The sequence below is a fragment of the Lissotriton vulgaris genome, chromosome 8 (assembly GCF_964263255.1).
Source record: "Lissotriton vulgaris chromosome 8, aLisVul1.2, whole genome shotgun sequence".
In the NCBI taxonomy this organism is placed as follows: domain Eukaryota; kingdom Metazoa; phylum Chordata; class Amphibia; order Caudata; family Salamandridae; genus Lissotriton; species Lissotriton vulgaris.
In genome coordinates, this window is record NC_141696.1 from 527,279,549 (window position 1) to 527,293,856 (window position 14,308).

A 14,308-nucleotide genomic window follows, 5' to 3' on the forward strand; every position below is an offset into this window, starting at 1 on the left:
TCTGCTCGTTTTGCACCTAAATTTTCCCTCCTTCTGCTCATTGCTGACTTTTATTCTGACTCTTTCTGCTTCTTTCTCACCTTGAGATTTTGTGTTTTGCTGCAGGTTTCTAACCATTATTTGGCCTCTTTATTCTCATTTCTGACCTTTAGTTTGTCTCTTTCTGCTCCCTTCTGACATTTATTCTGCCGCTTTCTGCTTGTTGTTGAAATTTATTTTGCCTCTTTCTGATTGTGGCTGACCTTCATTTTGCCTCTTTCTGTTCATTTCACACCTTTATTTTGTCTCTTTCTGCTGTTTTCTGACCTCTATTTTCTGCTCGTTTCTGACCTTTATTTTGTCTCTTTCTGCTTGTTGCTGACTTTTATTTTTTTTCTTTCTGCTCATTTCTATTTTTTATTCTGCCTCTTTCTATTACTTTCTCACCATTATTTTGCCTCTTTCTGCTCGTTGCAGACCTTTATTCTGCCTCCTTCTCCTTCCGTCTGACCTTTATTCTGCCTCTTTCTGCTCATTGCTGACCTTTATTTTTCTCTTTCTGCTCTTTACTGAGCTTTATTTTGCCTCTTTCTGCTAGTTTTCTCAACTTTATTTTGCCTCTTTCAGCTAATTTCTCACCCTTATTTTGACTTTTGCTAATCGGCTCTGACCTTTATTCTACCTCTTTCTGCTCGTTTATCAACATTCTTTTGACTCTTTTTGCAGGATTACCACCTTTATTTTGCCTCTTTCTACTAGATTCTCACCTTTATTTTGCCTCTTTCTGCTCATTTCTGACTTTAAGTTTACTTCTTTCTGCTTATTTTTCTCTTTCTGCTCTTTACTGAGCTTTATTTTGTCTCTTTCTGCTAGTTTTCTCACCTTTATTTAGCCTCTTTCAGCTAATTTCTCACCTTTTTTTTACTTTTGCTGCTCGGTTCTGACCTTTATTCTACCTCTTTCCGCTCGTTTATCAACATTATTTTGCCTCTATTTGCATTTTTACCACCTTTAGTTTTCCTCTTTCTACTCGTTTCTCACCTTTATTTTGCCTCTTTCTGCTCATTTCTGACTTTAATTTTGCCTCTTTCTGCTTGTTACTGACCTTTATTGTACATCTTTTTGCTTGTTTCTCACCTTTATTTTGCCTCTTTCTGCTTGTTGCTGACCTTTACTCTCCCTCTTTCTTTCCATTTCTGGCCTTTATTCTGCCTCTTTCTGCTTTAATCCAAACTTTATTTTCCCTCTTTCTCCTCTACCCCTGGTACTGCGGGGGGAGCCTCAAGGCCCCAGCAGTTTCAGCTAGCTCCCCACTCCTGCGGGAGCCAGCAAGCTGCTTGATATAGTAGCTCCCTGCTTGCTAGAGCAATGTTTTTGTTTGTTTCACTTGCAGTACAAAAGGGGGTGGTGATGGACGGAGCATCTAAATCAATCAAACACTCACACCCAGTCAAAAGATCTGCGTTTAATCCATCACCGTTCTTTAGCCCACTCTGCCACCCCAGTTCAGACATGGCTATATGCAAATCAGTCTGACCCTGTGCCTCATGGGAACAGTCCAGCCTGAACTGCCAAGCCATGTCCTCCCTGGACCGGAAACAAGCTTCCGAGGACCGGTTTCTGGCATTCCAGCCGTCTTCAGCCCGGCTTGCTTGAATCCAGTGGCAAAGTGAGCAAGGGACTCAAGTCTGAGCATACCCTGCCACACTTATGGCGGCCAAAAGTAGTACAAAAGGGGGTAGTGATGGACGGAGCATCTAAATCAATCAAACACTCACACCCAGTCAAAAGATCGGGGTTTAATCCATCATCGTTCTTTAGCCCACTCTGCCACCCCAGTTCAGACATGGCTATATGCAAATCAGTCTGACCCTGTGCCTCATGGGAACAGTCCAGCCCGAACTGCCAAGCCACGTCTTCCCTGGACCGGAAACAAGCTTCCGAGGACCAGTTTCTGGCATTCCAGCCGTCTTCAGCCCGGCTTGCTTGAATCCAGTGGCAAAGTGAGCAAGGGTCTCACGTCTGAGCATACCCTGCCACAATTATGGCGGCCAAAAGCAGTACATAAGGGGTGAATTAATGGACGGAGCATCTAAATCAATCAAACACTCACACCCAGTCAAAAGATCTGGGTTTAATCCATCACCGTTCTTTAGCCCACTCTGCCACCCCAGTTCAGACATGGCTATATGCCAATCAGTCTGACCCTGTGCCTCATGGGAACAGTCCAGCCCGAACTGCCAAGCCATGTCTTCCGTGGACCGGAAACAAGCTTCCGAGGACCAGTTTCTGGCATTCCAGCCGTCTTCAGCCCGGCTTACTTGAATCCAGTGGCAAAGTGAGCAAGGGACTCACGTCTGAGCATACCCTGCCACACTTATGGCGGCCAAAAGTAGTACAAAAGGGGGTAGTGATGGACAGAGCATCTAAATCAATCAAACACTCACACCCAGTCAAAAGATCTGGGTTTAATCCATTACCGTTCTTTAGCCCACTCTGCCACCCCAGTTCAGACATGGCTATATGCAAATCAGTCTGACCCTGTGCCTCATGGGAACAGTCCAGCCCGAACTGCCAAGCCATGTCTTTCCTGGACCGGAAACAAGCTTCCGAGGACCGGTTTCTGGCACTTTGCCACTGGATTCAAGCAAGCTGGGCTGAAGACGGCTGGAATGCCAGAAACCGGTCCTCGAAAGCTTGTTTCCGGTCCAGGGAAGACATGACTTGGCAGTTCAGGCTGGACTGTTCCCATGAGGCACAGGGTCAGACTGATTTGCATATAGCCATGTCTGAACTGGGGTGGCAGAGTGGGCTAAAGAACGGTGATGGATTAAACCCAGATCTTTTGACTGGGTGTGAGTGTTTGATTGATTCAGATACTCTGTCCATCACCACCCCCTTTTGTACCGCTTTTGGCCGCCATAAATGTGGCAGGGTATGCTCAGACGTGAGTCCCTTGCTCACTTTGCCACTGGATTCAAGCAAGCCGGGCTGAAGACGGCTGGAATAGCAGAAACCGGTCCTCGGAAGCTTGTTTCCGGTCCAGGGAAGACATGGCTTGGCAGTTCGGGCTGGACTGTTCCCATGAGGCACAGGGTCAAACTGATTTGCATATAGCCATGTCTGAACTGGGGTGGCAGAGTGGGCTAAAGAACGGTGATGGATTAGACCCAGATCTTTTGACTGGGTGTGAGTGTTTGTTTGATTCAGATGCTCTGTCCATCACCACCCCCTTTTGTACCACTTTTGGCCGCCATACGTGTGGCAGGGTATGCTCAGACGTGAGTCCCTTGTTCACTTTGCCACTGGATTCAAGCAACCCGGGCTGAAGACGGCTGGAATGCCAGAAACCAGCCCTCGGAAGCTTGTTTCCGGTCCAGGGAAGACATGGCTTGGCAGTTCGGGCAGGACTGTTCCCATGAGGCACAGGGTCAGACTGATTTGCATATAGCCATGTCTGAACTGGGGTGGCAGAGTGGGCTAAAGAACGGTGATGGATTAAACCCAGATCTTTCGACTGGGTGTGAGTGTTTGATTGATTCAGATGCTCTGTCGCTCACCACCCCCTTTTGTACCGCTTTTGGCCGCTATAAATGTGGCAGGGTATGCTCAGACGTGAGTCCCTTGCTCACTTTGCCACTGGATTCAAGCAAGCTGGGCTGAAGACGGCTGGAATGCCAGAAACTGGTCCTCCGAAGCTTGTTTCCGGTCCACGGAAAACATGGCTTGGCAGTTCGGGCTGGACTGTTCCCATGAGGCACAGGGTCAGACTGATTTGCATATAGCCATGTCTGAACTGGGGTGGCAGAGTGGGCTAAAGAACGGTGATGGATTAAACCCAGATCCTTTGACTGGGTGTGAGTGTTTGATTGATTCAGATGCTCTGTCCATCACCACCCCCTTTTGTACCGCTTTTGGCCGCCATAAGTGCGGCAGGGTATGCTCGGACGTGAGTCCCTTGCTCACTTTGCCACTGGATTCAAGCAAGCCGGGCTGAAGACGGCTGGAATGCCAGAAACCGGTCCTCGGAAGCTTGTTTCTGGTCCAGGGAAGACATGGCTTGGCAATTTGAGCTGGACTGTTCCCATGAGGCACAGGGTCAGACTGATTTGCATATAGCCATGTCTCAACTGGGGTGGCAGAGTGGGCTAAAGAACGGTGATGGATTAAACCCAGATCTTTTGGCTGGGTGTGAGTGTTTGATTGATTCAGATGCTCTGTCCATCACCACCCCCTTTTGTTTGTTTCACTGCACGCATATTTGCCTGCAGGGATATAGATGAATACTCCCTTTCTATGTTCGCGTTTGCTTGGTGGGAGCTGTTAGTTGCCACCAGGCAAAAGAAAACAGCTACCTTCCAAGAATGGGCACCTCAGGAGGTAGCAAGAGCTGACCCTGGGGGTGGCGGTCCCCAGGGCCATCTATGGCCCCTCGAGGAGGTCCACATGGTCCCTCCTCCAATGTTTATTTTAGCCCTTGAAAGGTAGTGGCCACTGGGGGACCACAATGGACCCCTTTGTTTATTGTATTTTAACCCTGTTGAGGTGGCAGACTCCCATACAATCTAATGGTTATCCCGGGGAGGTGGAGGTACCTGGGGGTGCGACGGGCCACTTCTAATAAGGTACATTCGCCCAAGGGAGGTGGTGGTCCCCAGGGCTGTGGGGAGCTGTGCGCCCCCCTGCTTCCATTTATTACGTTTCGTCCCCGGGAGTTGGTGGTTCCCGGTGTACAGGGGGGTGCAGCCCCTCCCCACATCTTATTCTATCTTATCCCCAAGGAGGTGGTACCAGCTACCAGAGGGGCACCCTGCGCCCCCATAATTTTTCAGTCCCCAGGACCTGGCCCACACTGGGGCAAAGTAAAGGAAGGGCTTGGAAAAATCTCAGATCTCAGTCAATCCATGCACTGATTTTTGCGAGATTATGAAAAAATATATATTTTTAACCATGGGTATGCGCTGGGGGAACTCTGCACCACAAATAGAGGCTCAGGGTATCTCTCTCTACCCTGGCCCCTTTTCTTTTTTTTTTATGTTTTTGGTGTAGGTCTCAGCTCAACCAAATTCCAAGATGGTTCCCAACAATTCCTGGTTTAAGTGTTGCCAGACAATCAGATATCAGCAAGGGGACTAGCGGATCTGCGCCAATTTATATCTATTTCAAGCAGGAGTCGGGAGCTGACAGGGACTGTAGGGACCTTGAGGCAGCCCCTGCAGTCCTGGGGATAGAGGAGAAAGAGGCAGAATAAAGGCCAGAAATTAGCAGAAAGAGGCAGAGTAAAGGTCAGCAATGAATAGAAAGAGGCAAAATAAAGGTGAAAAACAAGCAGAAAGAGGCAGCATAAAGGTCAGAAAGGGGCAGAAAGAGGCAAAATTAAGGTCAGTAACAAGCATAAAGAGACAAAATAAAGGTCAGAAACAGTGGAGGCTCCTACGCTAAGGTGGAGCATCGCCCCGCAGCTCGCTGAGTGAGCAAATAAAAACAGAAAAATAAAATGATAATAACTTAACATTATTATCATTTTGTTCAAACAACTCGCTCAGTTGGTTGGGGCAAGGAGAGGAGGCCTGCTTAGAGGCTGGGGGACTGGTGGGTACTTCCTAACTGCACATGACATTTTGGCTGGCCATCTCCAGCCAGCCAAAATGTCCAGCACACTTTGCATATTCTCCACCAAGGCTTCCATTCCCTGGCTGAGCGCTGAACCACAGAGCTCATACCAATCACAACACTGCATTGCAGCATTGTGCCTGACTCAGGGAAGCCAGGGTACTTCCTGCTTCCACAGGTGCATCCAGCCACATCCAGGTAAGTGGTTTTGTTTAAATGTATTTTGTATTCCCTTGCCTTCCACCCCCCGCCACCCATGCCCATTCTGTAGCTGCCACTACTGGTCAGAAATGAGCAGTAGGAGGCAGTATAAAGATAAGATGACAGCAGAAAAAATCAGTACAAAGGGTAGAAACGAGCAGACAGAGGCAAAATGGAAATCAGAAACCAACTGTAAGATAAAGGTGAGAAACAAATAGGAGAGGCATAATAAAGGTCAGCAATGAGAAGCAAGGGGCAAAATAAAGAAGAGAAATAAGCAAAAAGAGGCAGAATAAAGGTCAGAACCACGTAGCCCCCTTCCTGGTGCCATAGATGGCCCTGGGGACCGTCACCTCCCAGGGCCGGCTCCTGCTATGTCCCTGGGTGCCCACCTCTGGACATTGCTGCTTGCTACCTCTTAGCACTAGCTTTACCGCTCCTGCCAAGACATTGTAAATGCTCCGTTTCTAGCAAGTGAAAGTGTTAAAAATGTTTTTGCTTTCTGGAAGCGGAGCAAAATTGCTTTCACAGAGAGGGAGCTGCATGTTCAGCAGCTCCCTCACTGTAAAAGCAATGCTAGCTTTGGCAGGAGTTGGGGAGCTGGCAGGGACAATGGGGGCCTTAAGGCTCCCCTGCAGTCCCCATCAGGGGTGAATGGGTTCCCAGGGTGGAATAAGGGCACCCACAAGAGAGGCTGTGCCCTGGGGGTGGGCTCCCAAAGGCCGAAATTGGTCAGGGAGGGTGGCTGCATGTCCCCCTTCCCATAGTTATTTATTTTTGAAAAGTAAAATAAGATTCTGATGCTGCTGCTCCACTTGCATCTTCTGCAGAGCCCCAGGAAGGTGGAGGTCCCCTAGGCTGGTAGGGGGAGTTGGAGCCGCCAAGCATCATAATTTGATATAGCTCAGGGGAAGTGGTGGTCCCGGGGGCAGCGGGGCATGCCCCTGTAATGTAACATATTAACCCCTGGGAGGTGATGGTCCCTAGGACTGCATGGGGGAGCTGGAGCCCCCACACACTATAATTCAATTTAGCCCCAGGGAGGTGGCGGGCCTATGGGCTGTAGGGGGCACGTAGCCCAGGAGTCAATTTAGTAAATGAGCCCCAGAGAGGAGGCAATCCCCGGAGCCCTCGTGGACCGCCCTATCATAAATGTGTTATTGCCCCCGGGACCTGGTCCATCCAGGGGCCTAAATTAAACCAAGCATGAGAGACTGTGCTTATTTTGAAAAAAAGTCATCGGATTTGGGAAGCCACAGCAACTCCCACCGAAATTTTAAAAAGTGCATTTTTTTGGGCCAGACCCCCTGATCAGGCCTAGGGGGTCATGGTGTTTCTACCCTGCCCCTTTTTCTCTTTTTTACATTTTTGCTGGTGACTAAGTTTAATCAATTCAAAAGATGGCTGCCAACCCTTCCTGGTTTGATGTATTGGCAGCCAATCAGATCTCAGGCACAAGATCGAGAGGGTTTGTGGAACCACCACGGCCACAGTTGTGTATCTGAGAAATATTTCCATTTCTCATGAACTACTGAACAGATTTAAACCATTCTACCAAAAAAGTGCTCTCTGGACCAAGAGTTACCTTTTTGCCAAAATTGGTGTAATTCCATTCAGAAGTTCAGGCTGTAGCAGTGTCTAAAGTTTCCTAAGGAAATTATCATGGAGAAAACATGTTTTTGGACCCCCTTTTTCTCGCTCCACCTTTGACGGATCACACCGAAATTTTCAAGACAGCAGCTGAAGTGACAGACCCTTTCGTTTTGAGAATTTCACAAAGATTCGTCTAATGGAGCCAAAGTTATTGACAAGTCAAATAACACTTTTCCTATGGAAACTAGGTCATATATATATATATATATATATATATATATATATATATATATATATATATATATATATATATATATATATATATATATATATATATATATATTTATATATATATATATTATCTACTGGCGGTCGCCAGTAGGTATATATAGTTAGGATTTTTTTTTAAAGGGATTTCTGAAAATTCTATGTTGAATAACTTTGGCGTTGATGGACGAATTGGCTGAAATTTTCAGGAAAATGGCACATTTTGTTTCTGAGCGTCCCCTGAAAGTTTGGGGCGGTTTCGTCAAGCGGGGGCCGAGAAAAAAGCGGGGTCCCAAAACGTGTTTTTTACATTGAGTTTTCCATAGGGCGGTTGGACTCACTTTTAGCTCGAACGGCTGAATGGATTTCTATGAAACTTGGCAAAATTGTAGAGACTGTTTGCCCGATGTGCCTTTGCTAGGTCTCAAGATATGTGCTCCAGTGGATTTTGAGAAATTAACGTTCAAAAAAATATATATATCTGTGACAGCGTCCCGGTTAGCGCCCCGGTTCGCGTACCAGATGCATAACGGAACTTCGCGAGGAGAAGCGGATTGGCTCTCCGGTGACTGTCAACATTCTAAACAGTCCGGAGCGGCCGACATCTTAACTCTCGGTAGAATCGAGAGAGAATAGGTGGAAATAAACAAAGGGGGTAATGAATGAAAGGGGGCAAGGTAGACCCCTCCTGACCCCCTAGGATTGATGTGGGGGCTATTAAAGGGCCCCGCGGGACAAAAAAAAAAAAATCGATTTTTCGCGGTGGAAGCGCTTCCCGGTACGCGAACGGGGTAGCGTAACGCGAGTCCGCCATCTTGTGTTTCGGACGATTTTAGTCACAAGACGGAGGATAAACAATGTTGGGAATGGGTATAAGGGGGCACGGGAGACATATCCTTACCCCCTAGGTTTTCTGAGGGTGGCTGAGGAGGCCCATATATGTAAAAAAAACAGCCTTTTTTTAAAAAATTTTGCACGGTTAGCGCCCGGTCCGCGCACCGGGTAGCGTTCCGGAAGCGTAACAAGGGGAAAACCAAGGGAAACAGTAAAATAATATTGGTGGGTTATCCTGGAGGTGACGCAGCTCAGCAACGCTATAATTGATTGGATGCCACCTCTGCATGTGGTGGTGCATAGTATAGTTTCCAAAACTATACTTTTTGTCTGTGCCTCGGGACAGAACTGCATCGCAATGAGGCATGTCACCAGCCGGGCATTGACCTTTTTTTGCCCTCGAGGGTAAGAAAAAAATTGCCATATAAAATGGTCTAAGCGGTGGGATTGCCGGGGCTCTTCACGCAAGAACTGCCTCGGCTCTACCTCCTCTTCCTCTTCTTCTTCCTCTTCCTCTGGGTTTGGAAGGAACTTTGCAGGTGTTCCTTCTTTCCTAGGTGGTTGTGGTGGTGGTGGGGATCCACCAGCTGCAGCTACTACAGATGCCATGACTGAACAAGCAGAAACAGGTCTTCCTCTCACAAAGATGAAAGTCAGAGTGAGAAAAAAAGGTGGGGGCTTTCATTATTTGGGAAAAAAAATGTTTTAAACCAATGAAAAGTGTTATTTTCAGGTCACATGACCTGTTACGCTTACGTTACGCGTCCCACTCTGCGCCCGGAGCGCTTCCGGGGTGCTGCGCTTCGCGCCTCGGGTCGCGCTCCGGAGCACTTCCGAGTGCGCTAACACGGCGCGTCATAAGACGCATTACGCGGCAACGCGATACGTCGCGCTTACGTGACGCGTCACAATGTTGTTTTCGAATGCGGCAGTTGCGCTAACGGAACGTTTCCCGGTGCGCGGATCGGGTCGCGGCACCAAATTGAGCTAACGGGAAGCTACCCGGTGCGCGGACCGGTAGCGAAAAAAAAAAAAATTATATACATAAAAAAATTATATTAAATACATAAAAAATATATTTTTCCTTTAAAAGAAGAATATATTTTACAGCTTTTGATATTTGCAATTAAAAAACCATTGAAATTCACTGAAAAAACCATAGGTTATAGACCATATATAGTTAGGAATTAGCATTTACAAAACCTTGAAAATTCACTGAAAAAACCATAGGTTATAGACCATATATAGTTAGGAATTAGCATTTACAAAACCTTATTTTACTCACACAAAACCATTGAAATTCGCATATATAGTTAGTTGCACTAACTATATATCGCGCACCCGCAATCCACTGCTGATGATGTCACATATTACATCATTCATGACATGGTCAGTGACATCATTGATGACATCTCAAATGACATCACTGATGAACTATATATGGTCTATAACCTATGGCTTCTTCAGTGAATATATATATATATATTCCAGAAAGTCACACTCTCGTTCCTTGAGGTGGAAGGACAGTGCGAAGTACGGACTCAAGTTAGCGTGTTCAAAAGTTTCGTTTATTCAGCAATGGCAAACAAAAACAATGTCTCTCCGACGCGTTTCGGGGCTCCTCCCCTTGGTCGAGAGTGAGTGAAAAGGTGATAGGATGAAAACATAATATAGTCTGGATCACATGGCATCCCACATGAGTAAACATAAAGAAAATACTATCGCGTTCACAGACGCGAAAGGGATAACAAAAGGGAACGGTGTAATCATAATACAAAATTGGAAGTAAATTAAATTGAATCATGGGAGCAATATATTGCATTAGTAGCTTTTAACAGTGCATTTTACATCATTTAAGCCATTCATATCAATCCTACGTGAAAGCCATATTTAGTCACCAAAATAAATGAAGGACTTAGAATTCCCCATACATAAAGAAAACGGTGTGCTGAACGGAAATAACATGGTTTGTTATACAGATTAGCACATATGATAATGATCACTGCCCTAGTGGGCAACAAAATCAATCTCCCCAGCATAATAAGAGTTAATACATAATTACTTCCAAGTGGAAAGGTTGTATATACAACAACCTGTGAATAATAACGAGTTCTCTACTGATGTTCAAAAACCAGCTCAATTCATTGCCCATGTGGGCTTATATAAGGGTTTGAGGCAGAAATTACTCTATAAATTAAAATTAAACAATTACCAGGGTAACAAGTCAAGCCCCGAGGGAGACCCATCGTCTCTTCCAATGGTAGCTGTTTTGAATGTACCTCCCAATATGTGGACTATTTTTTACAGAACTTTGTTCACCAATTACCATCCTATGTTAAAGACTCGGGTGATTTTTTGAAAAAGATTGAGACTTTGAAATGGGAAGAAGACTATTCTCTTCTCTCACTTGATGTGACAAGTCTATATACTTCGATCCCTCATCAATTGGGACTTGATGGGTGCATGCATTTTCTGTCCAAAAGATCCGTATCATACTTTTGTTGCCCACTAGGGCAGTGATCATTATCATATGTGCTACTCTGTATAAGAAACCATGTTATTTCCGTTCAGCACACCGTTTCCTTTATGTATGGGGAATTCTAAGTCCTTCATTTATTTTGGTGACTAAATTCGGCTTTCACGTAGGATTGATATGAATGGCTTAAATGATGTAAAATGCACTGTTAAAAGCTACTAATGCAATATATTGCTCCCATGATTCAATTTAATTTACTTCCAATTTTGTATTATGATTACACCGTTCCCTTTTGTTATCCCTTTCGCGTCTGTGAACGCGATAGTATTTTCTTTATGTTTACTCATGTGGGATACCATGTGATCCAGACTATATTATGTGTTCATCCTATCACCTTTTCACTCACTCGTGACCAAGGGGAGGAGCCCCGAAACGCGTCGGAGAGACATTGTTTTTGTTTGCCATTGCTGAATAAACGAAACTTTTGAACACGCTAACTTGAGTCCTTACTTCGCACTGTCCTTTCACCTCAAGGACGAGAGTGTGACTTTCTGGAATTCATCCGGTACGGACCGCTGTTGCCTGAGATGGGGTCATAGCGGAATGCGGCGGCTGTTGCGCTAAGAATGGATATATATATATATATATATATATAAAACCTACTGGCGGTCGCCAGTAGGTATATATAGTTAGGACCTAGTTTCCATAGGAAATCCGCAACATTCTATTGAGAATAACTTTGGCGCCGGTTGAGGAATTTGCATGGAATTTTCCAAAATTTAGGCCAGCTTAGCTCCGCTCCTTCCCTGGAAGTTTCGGGGGATTCGTCATGCGGGGGCCGAGAAAAAAGGGGGGTCCCAAAACGTGTTTTCCTCATGTTAATTTCCATAGGACGTTCAGACACGGCTACAGCCCGAACCGCTGAATGGAATTACACCAAACTTTTCAAAATTGTAGGGACTGGTACGCAGAAGTGCCTTTTCTATATTTGGTGAAAATTGCTCCAGTGGTTTTTACTAAAATGAACTTCAAAAAAATTTATATATCTATATGCGCGCTTCGAGCGCTCAGGGTACTCGTACCTGTAAGCGCACCCGGCACGCCACGGAAGTGCGCGAGCGGAAAGCTGATTGGCTCTCGGGTGTCTGTCAACATTCCAAACAGTCCGGAGAGTCTGCCAGCTTGTGTCTTGGTAGAATCGAGACACAAGAGGTGAAAAAAAAAGGGGGAAATGATTAAAAGGGGGCAGGGTAAACACCCCCTGACCCCCTAGGTTTTCTGAGGGGGGCCTAGAAGGACCCTGAAGAGCAAGAAAAACAAATTTGTTTTACGCTTCCAGGTACGCGTACCCTGAGCGTACCACAGGGAAAAACAGTGAAAGAAAATAGTGTAAAATAAGAATTTGAAGTGCTTAGAGGTAGGGTAGCTCTAAAAAGAGCTGTTGTGTTATGTGGGTGATTTAAGTACCTACAAGTAGGTACCGATGCAGAGTCTAAAATTCAAGAGAAAGACTCTGTTCCCCTCATCTGAGAAATGTACACCGTCTCCTCTGTAGATATCTTGCATGTTGTAACGCAAGTTATTGTGGTATATGGAACCCATACCATAGTCTCTCAGGAAAGCAGAAACAGATTCTTTAGGGACCCCCCGAGAAGGCCTAGGGAGTCAGGGGCATTCTACCCTGCCCCCTTTTCACGTTCTCAACTATTACATTTTACTCTCTTCTGAAACTACACAAAATGGCGGCGATAGGGTGCATCAAAGACAGACAGTGAGAGAAAGGAGGCAGGAGATGAAGAAGAGATGTCAAATACACATTGGAGAAAATATAGTGGGAGAAAGGAAATAACTATGAGTAAACTTACTATGTAACACAAAAATGTTGCACTCTATACTGTAAGTCTCACTTTATACCACAATCACTTCGCTACTACCTCATAAATTACAAATAAAAATGAATATTGTCTCAAACAATTTTTAATTTAAAAAAAATAAAAAATAAATTTGGGGGCCTGGGGGGTCCTTGTGGGACCTTCTGAGCAGGCCTAGGGGGTCAGGGTGCTTCTACCCTGCTCCCTTTTCATGTTTTGCACCTTTCTTTCACTGTTTTCTTGTGCCTTCGTTCTACCGGCTAAACAATGAGAGAGATGCCAGTACTGATAATCTAGTTCACAAACCCTTTTATCAACCAGAAAAAGATATACTTCAAGACTGGGAGGTGCTATTCAATAGCTGTTTTATTCTCAAAATATCATAAGGAAGATACAATAATTGAAACCTTATTGGGTATAGTCAACACCAAAGAAATTTTGTGACAAGGGAATGAAATAAGGACACAGCACAAGATAAAATGTCAATCAGACAGTCATAAATCAACCATATCACAGTCATACCACAAACATTCATACATTCATACTGGAATACTTCACACAAACTGGAGAGTTGATACACCAGTGGGGGAAGTAATAAGTCTGCTGTAAATTTCTGAAAAATTCAATTCAAAATAATACACTCCTTTAGGTCAAAACAAATCAATTTTTTCTAAATATTTACAAAAGTGAGTGTACAATTGTCACGACTAGTGCATTATAGCACTAGAACAACCAAAGGCAGACCAAAATCAGGGGGGGCCTACGCGTTTAGAATCCCTAGTGGTCGGTGGGATTCTCCTCAGGGCCAGGTTATTCTGAAAGTAAGAAAAAGAACCTATGTATACAGATTTCAAGGATGGAACACTGAAGCGCGCTACAACACCCAGACAAACCAAACAGCTTACCAATTGGAATCAATCCACGAAATCAAATTCATGAATAAAGAAGAGGACCTGTGTGAAATCATAAAAAGAAAAAATGTGTGTAAGAGTCTACTTAGAGGGAAAAGTATAAGGTGCAGCCAACAAGAATGTCCAAGGAAATTACCTTGATCCTCTGTATCAGTGTGTCCTACCAAGGCACAAGATGGCTGCCAACACTTCCTGGTTTGGAGTGTTGACAGACAGTGGCAGCCAATCAGCATGCCTTCCCGAGAAAGCTGCATGCTCATTGGCTGTCAACACTTCTAACCAGGAAGTGTTGGCATCCATCTTGTGCTCGATCAATCAATCAATCAATCAAAGCATTTATATAGCACACTACTCACCCGGAGGGTCTCAAGGCGCTTTGGGAGGGGGGGGGTCCGCTACTGCTCGAACAGCCAGGTCTTAAGTTGCATCCTGAAGGCAAAGTGGTCTTGGGTCAGGCGGAGGTGGGTCGGGAGGGAGTTCCAAGTCTTGGCGGCCAGGTGGGAGAAGGATCTTCCTCCTGTTGTGGCTCTTCGGATGCGGGGGACGGCAGCGAGGGCGTGGCT